This window comes from Linepithema humile, chromosome 2, assembly GCF_040581485.1.
Source record: "Linepithema humile isolate Giens D197 chromosome 2, Lhum_UNIL_v1.0, whole genome shotgun sequence".
Taxonomy (NCBI): Eukaryota; Metazoa; Arthropoda; class Insecta; order Hymenoptera; family Formicidae; genus Linepithema; species Linepithema humile.
The window spans coordinates 32,117,502-32,132,120 of record NC_090129.1 but is presented as its reverse complement, the minus strand read 5'-3'; positions in this window follow the sequence as shown (position 1 = coordinate 32,132,120).

The following is a 14,619-nucleotide window of genomic DNA, read 5'->3' as shown; positions in this document are numbered from 1 at the left end:
TTAATAATCCGTTATTGCCATCTGTTTTTAAGACTAATCACCGTGCTCTTAATTGCACCTGTCTTGTCTGCAGACAAAGTGAAGAGAAAGTTGCAAATAAGATGCGATCGATAAATCGAAGATAATTTATGCTTTCCATTATTTGCGTTTTTGTAGAATTCTTTTCTATCTTTTTATTCAAAGAATCAGTGTATAATTTCTTGTTAAAAATATAAGATTAGCGATAAAATTCTTCAGAATGATATATATAATAGATACACAAACTAGAATTTTTTGGTAATTAAAATTTTCTTATGTGACATTTACTCTTGTGTGTTAGCTGATATAAAAAATCAGGATTCCAGAAGAGTTGAAATATATTCTGGAATGCGCTTATCATACTTCTTTGTTTTATTCACAGAATAATATTGTTATCGTAATATTTTGATAAGATAACAATTGTTAGCATACCAACTGCTGGATGAAAAGGTGCTGATAACATATCTACGTTCTCTGTTAGGCTTTCAACGAGGATCGAGAGATATATTATGTCGGTAACATACCAGTTTCAGGTTTACAGAGTTGGCATTCGATAATTTATCTTCGTTCTATTTGTACAATAATGCTAAAAGAATAAGAATCACCTATCGATATAAGAATTCTATCGATATACCTATCGATCGTTTTTAATAAATAAATAACAATTAATTATTTGAAGAAATATATAGAGTTAGAATTTATTCTAAAAATTTCTGTTAGAACAGTTGCGATTATGTCAATGTTTTTTACGCAACCACTGATATTCCAACGCGCGCCACTAATGAGGACAATTATTTGCGCGCAGCAAGAAAAATGGAATGTAAACAAATTCATAATAAACTTGGTGAAGAGAAATCAAGCAAATCGCTCTTGCAAAGTTTATCGATTGCTTTATAGCAACTAATTGACTTACTGTTTGATTTCCTCGTAGCAGATCGTCTCTGGCCTTTGGAATCTTTGCTCGTGACCTGCGCGAAGAATTTTGTGTTAATAATAGTTATATAATTCGACTTATGTGTATAATACGCAACTCCGTTTTATTTAATTTACTTTGATCTTGTTTGAAGGCGGAATCAGCGTAAACGGATAATACGAATTTAGATTTCGACAGATGTGAAACTGGTAAACTAATGGAATTAACTCCTCGCACTCAATTTTAAAAAACTATCTGCAAATAAAAATAATTTTTAGTTAGAATTAGATAAGTACGAGAAAAATTACTAGTATTAATATTAGTAATTTTCTCGTACTTATCCAATTAATATTAAGAATTATTTTTAATTACAGATACTTCATTAAAATTGAGTGTGATGACTTAGACACGAAAGTCACCATAGGATGAAATAACGATACTAATTGTAAGATTCTGCCACTAAGATTGTGATGGCAAAGTGATGGCGAAAATTAAGGCACTCGAGTAAATAGACTGAATAAAACACAACCGAACAAGAATTGCGCGAATTTTGACCAAATACCGCAATAAATATTATTTATTTCTACAAATATTCGTTTATAATTTGCAAAAACTTTGCGTGTATGGCAACAAGAGTTTGATTCAACAGCATTACGCAAAAAATCCTGTTTTATCGGTATTATGAATTTTATTATTTGTAATATATGTCGTAAAATTTTGATAAAAATTTTTCCTTGTATTTTAATATAATAAAAGTTTCCTCACTATATATTGCAAAATACTTTATAAATATTTATTAAAAATTAAAAATAAAAAATATTTCTATAACGTTAGTACTGGTGACACACACACAAAATGCATTTTACATTATATATATTATTACATTGATCGTTAAAACTCTATAAATAAAATGTTTCACATATATAATTTTTCTATATTTTATAACAAGTTTTGTAATTCTAAAATTTATGAATTTTTTGTAAAATACAGCAATAAAATCTAGCATAAAATATATAATTAAAAATAAATATTTAAACCATTTTTTCTAAATTATTGATTATTCGATATACACTATTTTGATGAAATCACGATCGTTATTGGCGTGATTTCTCTATTATGGATGCTTCTCTCTTAGGGTTATGATTATAAACTCGACCTCTCAGTTTACTCATACCTTATAGTTCCGCTGGAACTTGCGGAAACTGCATATCATCGATTTTGCACGATTTCCTTGTGCCCATGCAGCCACTTCGAGTTTCACCAGTAGAGAAAATACGTAACATAATTTCGAAAATCCTGATAGCTCTTCTCGAGATATAGAGATTCTTTAATTATTAAGATTAATTTATGGAATATTATTTTAAGACTTATATAACCATGTCATATTTTTTACATTTTTTAATACTAAATACAGTTTGTAAATTTATTTATCTAATTTTTAGAATAATTGATTTCTTAAAATTTCTATCTTTTTACATTCTCTCTTAACACTTTGTACTTTTTAAATACGCTTACTTCAAATATATTAAGCAAAAGATGTTATATTTTATATTATATATATTTCTGTATTGATCATTCTTTAATTATTATTGTTGAGAATATTGAAAAAACACTAAAAGCCTTGCATACATGATGACTTCAAATTTTATACATTTTGCGTTTTTTTAAAAAAGTAAATATTTGAATATTTATATTGCTAGGTCCTAATATTTTTCAATGGTTAGTTGTAGAAATTTTGACGAAATAAGAATTTCGTTAGACAGTCTTAGTTAAAATACATGGGAACTTTTTAAGGAAAGGAAACATATCGGAATGTATTTATAGATAAAATTTAAATCTGAATACCCATACAACACCGAAAACACGCTCGGTCTGCTGTATTGCATTGTGCCAAATGCTTGCACGTTTCTCAATGAACCCTTTATATGCTCAGAAAGGGGAGATTTTATTCGTGATCCGCGTACCTTATATGCTAAATCGTTCAAGATTCAAACGTCATAAATGCATAGAACACCGCAAGGAACCTGCTCCGGAGTTTATTCGCATGAAAAATCGCATAGTAAAGAATACAAATGCATATATTTGTCTGTTTGGCTTTGAGAGAAAGAGAGAGAGAGAGAGAGAGAGAGGGGGAGAGAGAGCGAGAGAGAAAGGCAGGCATGCAGCTACTGCAGCCGTTATTACATTCCGCGTACCTAAGCAAAAATAGCGCCAGAAGCTAACGAATTAATATTACAGAGACCATCTCAAGACAAACATTCCTCTTTTGCCACATTCTTGAAACTGCACCTCTCGCTGGTATTTATCGCGTTGCAAGTTATCTGTGGTGAACCTCTGTATCCACGTTTAATGAAATGCTTGGTTGTTTTTATATTATTTTTGAGATATAGCTTACTTATCATTATTTAATGAACATAAGCGATGTTTTACGTATGCTGTAATTATCTCAATATTTTCGATGTTTTCCAAATTAAAAAAAAATATTTTTAGACAGACATAATAAATGCTACATTTCTGATACAACATCGTGAGTATCAAATTTAATCGGATCTTGAATTCTAAATAGTAAAGTATCTTTTGTCTTCGCATTTGCGGGCCGTACTAATGCTAACCATTATACTGCTTTTCCGCCTAAAAATGTAGGAAAATTCCTCTTTTCAAACATTTCAGCTGATAGTAACTATTTCCTTTGAGAAATACTCCGCGCATCTTCAAGGCGAGGGGCGGAATACTTCATTCTCAAAAAGCAGTTCCCGTTCGTCGTTGCCGAGAGCATCGTTTATTGTAAGAATTTTGTTCGTAGTGTAAGTCTCATACTGAATTCTATCTGTGCCGGAATAAAGTAAAGTCAAGAGAACAGTATTCTATTTCCTTCATTTTCCTTGACATTACGTCATATCGCGCACTTGACAATAGATCCTTTATATATATTTACGTCACATCGCGCATGCAACAGCTTCAAATAGTTACGCAGTTAATAACTGAGTATATTAATAAGTCGCATAATCATTAACAATCATTAAAATATAACTGACGGAAAAGATATAATTAAAGGCTGAAACATTTAGACGTCGTCACTTCGCACAGCCGTATTTCTCACAAAAGATATAATTTGGGAAGCGCGCAACTAGCAAAATTATCCGACAGATCATAATTCGTGGAAAGGGCTATCAAAACTATAAGTTTAAGCAGTTTCTACTTTATTACTTGGTACTAACGCTTTTACTTACGCCCTTACATACGTTTGCACGTATATGCGTTACATAACTCATATCGCGCTAAATATAACGCTGCTGGGTTTATAGCGCTTCATGGAGAGGCGTCTTACATTCAACGGCACGTTAAGAATTTCAAGATTGCATTCTATTTGCAGTCGTATCTGCATCCGTGTTTTTCTTTCACATACGATATATTATCGTGTAATATAATGAGCAAAACGTGCAATTATTATTATACTTAATCGCAATAAAGATTAGAAAGAATAAAAATTTTATGGCTAGCTATTATCGTGATTAGAGTCTTATGGCTAATTGGATCGCTTTTATGTAAAGAGAGATTAAGACTTTACATTAGAGGAGAAGATAATTGCTGCTAATATTGTGTCTTAATGCATTTTTTCTGTCCTGGACTTAAGAATTAATGTTGTGCTTTACTTTTAATAAATATAATAATTCTATAAATATTGCTTTAAACATTTTAGAGTTTAATAATCTCTTACTCATAAAATAATTTTTCTGCGTGGAAAAAGGAATATCTTTGAGCTACATCAAAATATGTAAGCGTCTGTTGGAGTTTAAATATGTGTGCAGAATGCGTGCAGGATGCGAATATAGCGTTTAATATGAAAGTCTAACAAAAGCGAATGCTAAATATTCTTCCGTAATACACGTAATATGTCATTCTAAATAACGCATTATTTTTAAATTATTATTATTACGAAAATCATATATGACTGTACTAATTTATACAAAGAATATGTCCGCAACAAATGTGTATTTTTTGATTTCAGTATACAGTAATATAAGGACGCCCAACTTGCATATTTACATAAAAGCACATACGTATGCTTCATTCTCTCGTTTATTCGTGATTTTGTTTCGTTTTTCATGAGTATGCTTTCATACGTATCGCATACCAATTTATAGAAACGCGATGCTTCGCTTTCGCTGTTATTAACATGCACAGCGATTGCATGTCCATTACTTTGTTGATTATTGATTTTTTACGTATGCATATTGTCTGCAGTTATCTAGCTGTTATTTCTAATGTCGCTTTGATTAAACGACAACTACATTTCGATCACGTAATATTGATTGATATTGACAAAACCGTCATAACCTTTATAGCGCTTTCTATCGAATGTCCGATAATATTATTTAATATTTTGATAAATAACTTGTCTTTTCCGTGTCAACTTTTGAAGAGAATTTATCAAAATATAAGAAATATAATAATCTATATCGAATCTAGATTTTTATTTTTAAGTGTCGTGTCTTTTATGATCGATGAAGTGGTAAATTACTTTTTGTCACATTAAAACAAAATAAAAAAATCCATGCCAATAAATGAACGACGCTCTCTCACCACAAATTCACTCTGGTGTAATTCATTATCCCAGCGTTTTGGTGCAGCGCCACGTATGGCCCGTTAATACGCCGCGATCGATACTTTCTCGTTTTCAGCATTTGACTTTGGCGAACCGTACTCATTTCTATGCCGATATTGACGCTTGTATGTATGAGTGCGTATTTAAAACACTACAATTGGCGAAATTAAAATATTGTTTTTGATCCGCTGATTGCTGGTTACGATTGAAAAGGATATTTCAAAAGTAATATGTGTAATAATATATACGCGCAGCTCGATAAAAAGTTGATAATAATTATTAATTATATCGGCAAGTTTTTTTATAATAATAAATCCTACGATCAATTTAAAACATAATCTCTGAAAAAAAGGAAAAAGCGCTTACAACTTTCAATCTTTAGCATAATATACATCTTTGCAACTAAATCTTGAATTAAAATCTTAAAGTAAAATATACCGGAGAGAACAAAAATTAATAGAAAAATATGTTTTTATCGTTTACTCGCTTTCTTGTTGACAATGAGTTAAAAGCTTTTTATTTTGGAACGTTTACTTACTCGAAAGCCATCAAAGTAGCTCGACGTTTTTGTCGAAAAAAGAATCGACTCTAAGTTGTTCAAAGGTTTAATCTATCATTAAAAGAAATTAGGTTGAAGTAGCACATTTTACATTTATTTGAAATAATTCTAAAATTTTATTCAATTGTATCAAATTGAATCAGTTTCTCTCTCATACATAAAGCGCATTATTTTCTTTATGAAGATTTTGTTAAATACTAGTTTTCTTAATGATTTTTTAATATGCAACTTTAAAGGCCTTTGTAATTTAGTTTGAAACTAAAATTCTGTTGCAGTGGAGTTTTCTCTTGAAAAGTTGAAGAGTAAAGTTTTATCATCTATTTATTGCATTTAATTTTCTTTTACAATCCGACAAATTCCTCAATGCGTTGTTAATTCTTTAAGTATCTCACATTTGCAGCCAAGTTTGCTAATAGCAATGCTACTAGCACTAATTAAATGCTATTACCTAATTTTCTAGCAATAAAGCGTAAGAATGAAATAGTTTTGGAGATCGTATTTTCTCTTTATTCTATCAGAGATGCTATACGCATAAAACGTCCTGTAAAGAAAAAAAATCAAGAAAGAAAAGACAAACCCGAGCAAAAAGTGATGTGACGAGCTTCTTCGTTATACTACCATGCACGTGCTGAATTCTCATCGAAGCAAGTTCAAGATCGGCTCGAGATCGAACGATTTTCCAAAATGGAACGTAAATCGCGCAGCTGTTGGCAAACTTGTTTAGAAACACGTATATAACAAAACGCTGACACTAGTATTTCACTTTACGTCTCAGCGTTGCTAATGCTGATCCATTTTATTAAAGCGTATGCAAACAAGAGTATATCTTTATGATTATGCAAATTTTTGGATGACTTGCGAATGAACCATGTTCTTATAAAGTATAACACGTATCTCGCACATTTTTCTTGCCACTTGTTAAACAGTGCTGATTAAACCAACTTTACCAAATTTTGTTAAGCATGTCAGAGATATACAAAAATTTTAAAATAAAAAAAGTTAAAAAAAAATTAGTTTTATAAATTTTATTATTACTTGTAATAACATTTTAGTTTTTAGTAGATTATTTTTCATAAAAATTGTAGCCTTCTTATAAGTTCCAAATAAAATGTCATAATAAATAATATCTTTTTTTGATAAATAGCTTTCATCGTAAGACACAGTAGACACTTTTGCTTTATAAATTATTTTTTCATTCAAAATAATATTTGGTTCGAAATATGTTTTCCTTCTAACAAGGTATTAAATTTCTAGCAAGGTTCTAAAAATGATTTGTTATTAAAAATAAAAGTAATAATTGTTGTTTTTTTTAGTTTATTTAGTGCTACTTTATATTATTTTTGACGTGACAAACACTAAAGATATCTGTAAAGAAGATAAACGCAATGTAACGCTTGGTCGCATTGTTTGAAAATGCACTTCTTGTTTCTCTTCTGCAGTTTCGTTTCCCTGGTAGCAACGAACGTCACGCGCGGGCGGCGCGTTTGCGAGATTCTGCAGCATTAATTAGAAGATACGGCCAGATTGCGTCCAGCGAACAGGGGTTTACGACATGGACAATGACACAGTCGCTACTGGCCAATTTCGTCCGTGGTCAAAACGTTCAATTAAATGGTACGTAAATCACTATCGTCGCACGACGTAGGCGCGAATCGGTGATAAAATTTGTAGTTTCTAGCGCGTCGCAAACGCGAAACGGGACTTGTGCAAACTTATTTGGCGTGAAAGTACGCGTAACAGGATCGACTGCGTTTTACCTTTGTCCGATGCGCTCCACAGAATGTCAAGCTCTAAGAATTAATTCCCATCTGTATACCTGATGTATTCTTTTTATACTGCATTAATAGATTGAGCAATTTTAGTAGTTTATACAGTATAAAATTATGTTGCAGTTATTACATTTGTACATTTTTTTCTCATAAATTATAATTAAAGGATATGATTATATATTAAGATATAACTTTTTGTATAATCCATTAATTATTGTTTTACATTTGGTTATTTAATTTAACACATGATTTGCGTCGCAATGCATGCATTCGAAAAATTTTTCGCTTGTAGATGATACGGTAGATAAATTTTGATTGGACAAATTAATCCTCTCTTCCAATAATTCATTTCGACTTCCTGTCGCCAATTCGGTTGCAAATTGATTCGATTCAGGTTTCGGCATCGTGTAACTAAATTAAATTCTCCGGTCACAAATATTGAAATACGATGAATCAAACGTATTAATGTTTATTAAATACTTGCATGTATAATAATATAGTAAGTCGAGATTTGAACATTAATAGTTTGAATGTGATAAGAACACGCGATATATTATGAAGATGTTTTTTTATTCATTGAAAATCTGTCATTAAAATTACAAAGTCGAAATATTTTTTAACAATGTGCAATACCTAATTGTCTATTGATATCGGTAATTAAAAAAAACCTACTCAATTTTTTCACTATGTGCGGAATTTAAATATCGTCATTGGCAGAAGCGATTTTCCTTATACAGTTTTTCAGTTATCAACATACGACGCAATGCGAAATGATTAATGATGCTTTTGAGTCACACATGACAGCAATAATACTAAAACTTATGACCTTATTTTTGTCTTGCAGCTGTATATTTTGTGAACGATCGAAATAAACGACGCATAGTCCACAATTTCAATTCGCTTGAAAGCCTTCATGATAACTTATTGCGTTGACTATCAGTTTGATTTCATACAAAACCCGCAAAACACCTGCCTAAAATGTACGTTACAGAATATGGTTGCGTGTGATTTATAACTGTTTATAATTACTGCAAGTGCATATAAAATGGCAGAACTGATAAACTATTAATTCATTAATAATTAATTATAGTTTATCGTTGATCTTAATGTTCCATAATTTGCAATCTTAATTTAAATGACAAATTTTCTGATAAATTTTATTTCTTCTCATTAATTTTTTTAAGCGTTAATAATTTTCGAATTATAAAATAAAAAAAAGAGAATCTCTTGTGAATTATATGCTTCAGAGAAATAAAGAGATAATATAATTCTATTGTTTAGTCAGCCCGAAGTACATTATATTTTAATATAACTAGAACAATATAGGCGCACGCTACGCGCGCGCACTTATTATGGTGATTTAATAATTATAAAATCTAAATGTTTTAATAAATTTTTTTTATTTTAAATAACCGTCAAAATAATCTTCGCTCTCAATCTATCAAACTATTAGAATAATCGCGATAACCAATCAATGTCGCGGAAAAGCATCAACAATACTTTCGATACATTCGAGTATCGACCTTCATGCCTTTTTTAAGAGTGGATCGAGTGATTCTTATAAAGTGATTATGAGGTATAGGCTTATTAATTATTAAATTATTAAATATGATAAAGATGACAAAATAATATCATTATTATAATTATTAAATATTACGTCAGAAAATGTGTAATATACAAATAATTTCGATAAAGTTTATATATTTTTATTTAACATAGCATATTGATATATAGTATGTAATACATAACGAAGCTAAACAAAATACAGATTATTGGATTTTATTCTATCATCGTGTTGCGATGTTTTTGGCACGTACCATCTCAATACCTTACATTATTAAATAACTTGAGTCTTGAATTTCTTTTTTTGATGATAATACATTATAATGCAAGATAATATTTGAAATATCACAAAAATATTACCAAAAACAATATTAAAAAAAAGAAATATGAAGAAAACATACCTTACTACAATTATATAAAGTTGTATTTTAAAATTTATTTTTCCAGATACTAATTTTATTGTAGTGAATCTTTTAGCTGCCTCACAAAAATAATAATAATTATTAATAAACCTTATAATCACCTGATAAGGATCCTGATTAAATAAAAGTAAGGTTGTAATAAGTCAGCTCGATCGGTTCCCGATAAGGACATTGCGTTACCAAACATCTCAGGTCCCGATCGGGTGTACTGATCAGGACCCGATTACTAAGTGAGGCCTTGCCTGATCAGTTCCTTATCGGAATTTTATTAATATTTTTACTCGGGTCCCGATTAAAACACCCGATCAGGTTTTTTGATCAGGGTCCGATCGGGTTTTTTGATCGGGACCCGATTGGGTTTTTTGATCGGAACTTGATCGGGTTTTTTGATCGGGACCCGATCGGGTTCCTGATCGGGGCCCGATCGGGTTTTTTGATCGGGACCCGATCGGGTTCCTGATCAGAGCCCGATCGGGTTTTTTGATCGGGGCCCGATCGGGTTCCTGATCGGAGCCGGATCGAATTTTTTGATCGGGGCTCGATCGGGTTTTTTTATCGGGACCTGATCGGGTTTTTTGATTGGGACCCGATCGGGTTTTTTGATCGGGACCCGATCGGGTTTTTTGATTAAGGCCCGATCGGGTTTTTTGAACGGAACCCGATTGGGTTTCTTAATCGGGACTCGATCGAGTTTCTTGATCGGGACCCGATCGGGTTTTTTGATCGGGACCCGATCGGGTTTTTTAATCGGGACCCGATCGGATTTTTGATCGGGGCCCGATCGGGTTTTTTAATTGGGGCCCGATCGGATTTTTTGATCGGGACCCGATCGGGTGTACTCATCGGGACCCGATCGGGTGTACTCATCGGGACCCAAGCGGGTTTACTTATCGGGACCCGATCACTAAGTGAGGCCTTGTCTGATCAGTTCCTTATCGGAGCTTTATTAATATTTCCACTCGGAACCCGAGTAAAAATATTAGTGAGGTCCCGATAAGGAACTGATCAGGCAAGGCCTCACTTAGTGATCGGGTCCTGATTAGTACACCCAATGGAGAACTTAGATGTTTGTAAACGCAATGTCCCTATCGGGAACCTTTGGGGCTACACTATTACAAACTTATTTTTATTTAATCGAGTGATTCTTATGAGATGATTATGAGATATAGGCTTATTAATTATTAACTTATTAAATATTATTATATCATTATTATAATTATTAAATATTACGTCAGAAAATGTGTAAAATACAAATAATTTTGATAAAGTTTATATATTTTTATTTAACATAGCATATTGATATATAGTATGTAATACATAATAAGGCTAAACAAAATACAGATTATTGGATTTTATTCTATCATCGTGTTGCAATGTTTTTGGCATGTACCATCTCAATGCTTCACATTATTAAATAACTTGAGTCTTGAATTTCTTTTTTTGATGATAATACATTATAATGCGAGATAATATCTGAAATATTACAAAAATATTACCAAAAACAATATTAAAAAAAAGAAACATAAAGAAAACATACTTTACTACAATTACATAAAGTTGTATTTTTAAATTTCTTTTTCCAGGTATGAATAAAATCTAATAATCCTTTGTTTACTTTGTTTACTTATTGCGTACTTTGTTTAATTGTTGTTTTTTTTCTATTTATAAAATATTAATATAAATGTTTATGCTATTATTATATATTATGCTATATATCGAATGTTATGTTAAATAAAAATATATAAATTTTATTGAAATTATTTGTATTACATTTTATGGCGTAATTAATAAACCTCATAATCACCCGATAAGGATCCTGATTAAATAAAAGTAAGGTTGTAATAGGGTAGCTCGGGTCCCGAGTGGAAATATTAATAAGACTCCGATAAGAAACTGATCAGGCAAAAGTGATCGGGTCCTGATTAGTACACCTGATAGGGACCTTAGATGTTTGTAAACGAAATGTCCTTATCGGGAACCGATGGGGTTACACTATTAAAACCTTATTTTTATTTAACTAGAACAATACAGGCGTGTGCTACGCGCGTGCACTTATTATAGTAATTTAATAATTATAAAATCTAAATATTTAAAAAAATTTTTTTTATTTTAAATAACCGTCAAAATAACCTTCGCTCTAAAAGTATCAAATTGTCAGAATAATCGCGATAACCAATCAGCGCTAGAGAAAAATCGCAAATTCGTTGAAAAATTTTTCCTTAAAATTTTAAAATCGAACGATTATTGGGCATTGTGTATACTTAATTGTCTGTTGGAATCAGTAATTAAAAAACCTGCATTTTTTGTAAATCTGAATAAAATATGCATGTCATCAATATTTCATGAAGAACATTGACATTTTCAACTGCATTGTGATTTTTTCGCTATATGTGGATTTGTACAAACGTACCTATACGTTTTGCAAAATTTAATACTGGCTTTTCCATAGTGTAAATATTAACTTACCTGCGATATCAATACGCCCATCATCCTACTTTGACAATTGTAACGTAATGCAATGGACTCTTCCGGAAAGGATTTTCCGATTTCATGCGCAAATATACGCACACAATGCTACTATTCCTGCAGTAACTTGATGTAACTAAAAGTGTGTTGCAATCGGATTAATTTTTTATTGTAAAATGTTTACACTAGAGTTGTGACGTTTTCGTTTAACTCTCTTTAGGAACACATATAATTTTAATACTCTAATACTCTTTGATGTTACATTTCAATGGCTTTTTCCTCTTATTTTTTCTAAAAAAAAGATACGCATGTGTTTGAACACATTATAAAATAATATAAAATACTATGAATTAGTAATGTTTATTAATAGATACACTAATATTTATTACTTTGCTTAATTTTAGTAAATAAATAAATAACTCATAAATGGAATGTAAAATTATTAAATGGAAGCTTTTATATTAACAACGCTAAAATATTAATGCTGTGTGATTTATAATTTTATCATTAAAATTAAAAACACTAGGAAAAAGGTAACATCATTAAATAATTTAGTGATTCAGTAAATTTAACGAACGCAATAATAATTATAATTTCAATAATAAACAATTTAATTAAAACTTGTACTAACAATTTTTATTCCTCGTGCTGTATAAAAGAAATTTTGAATTTACACATACATATTTGTTAATATGCATGAGTTGACGAATGCGTGAAATTTACGTGCGGCTTAACAAATATTTCGCGCGCCTATGATTGCAGAAACTCATTAGCGTGCTGACTGGTTCGCGTGTTCTACTTGCGAGTGCAGCCGTATACGCGTATCACGGTTGCTTATCTTAAATTGTTTATCATTCAGGAACTATTAATGACTCTCGCGGGATAAAAGCACATAATAAAAATAGATAGTAAACTTAAGCAATTGAGAACAAAAGCCATTCCAAATTTAAAATTGTAATTAATCGATTTGTTTGCTGCTTTTACAATCTCTTTTATGCAGCATGGTTTTTAATGCAAATCTTTACAGTTTTCCCGAGAGTAAAACTTGAGCAAAACAGCGAACTAAATCATAAGAAAACTCACGACAACTCGCGTATGAATATCGAATGCCGTTGCTCACTTTTACGATTTAAAGCGAACATTTCGAAAGACGCAATATATCTATCGCTCTTAACCCAGTCCTTCGATAAACGGTAATGTTTTACTATCCTCGAGCAACGACCCTCATGAGCGCGTGAAATACGGTCGCCTGAAAGTTTCCGCATGGTCGAGGGGTTCCGCAGGTCCGTTGAGTTTTAAAGAGGCGACGGCAAGGAAGTAATAAAAATTACAGCGACGGCTTAGCCTGCAAGTTTGTATATACGGGTGAATTACAAAATGGCGCCTTTCGAATAGAATAAATGACCCATTAAAAAAGTTTGATAATTTGGTTCAGGCTTTCGGTTAAAACACTTTCAGCATAATGTGCTCGAGTGTAAAAAAAAACATTCGGATGAATTTAATCAGCTGAAATGTTTAAAAAATCTCTATTACTTATTATCGTCAGTTTTATTTTACAGTTCCGCAGTATTGTTTCTTTTTATCTTTTAAAATAATAAAAAATGTTTTCCTTTGTTTACCTGACAATGTCCAAATATAGATTTACGCTATGGCAGTTTATATGTATTTTATTGCTACATATGTAGAACAGTAAAAATGTGCATGACTATAAATTGTGAATAGGTATGCCTTGTATTTTACACATTACATTCTCACGCAGGATAGTTTTTTATCGAGCAGTTTCAAAAAATGCAGCAATCGAATATAAAGACAGACTAATTTTTGTGTAGTTGCTGTAAATATAAATAGCGAATTTATTATTAAAAAAATAAAAATAAAATCAGGAAGACATAATTTAATGTTGGAAATGATATGTTTCACATAACTGCTTATTTCTTCAATAAAAATACAATGTTAATGGAGGTAATTTTTTAAATATTATAATTACGACGAATTATATTTTCTGTAAAAATTCTGAATAAAAAAAAAACTATTCAATTTGGAAATTTGAGTGATTTATAAGACACATTAAATTCAGTTGTCTTCGAAATTATTATTCTGCAAGTTAATTATTCAAATAAGGTAACATTCTTGATTAATGTGACGTGATGAAAGCAAGCGCTCTTTATTAAGCGCGACTATGACAGAAAAGGCAGAAACTAATCTCGTTCTTCTAGCTCGGCGATTATTGCCTTGCCGGCTCACCGCGAGGAGAGCAACAATTCGCATCCATAAGGCGCGAAGTAAACTTTGCACGAGCGTTG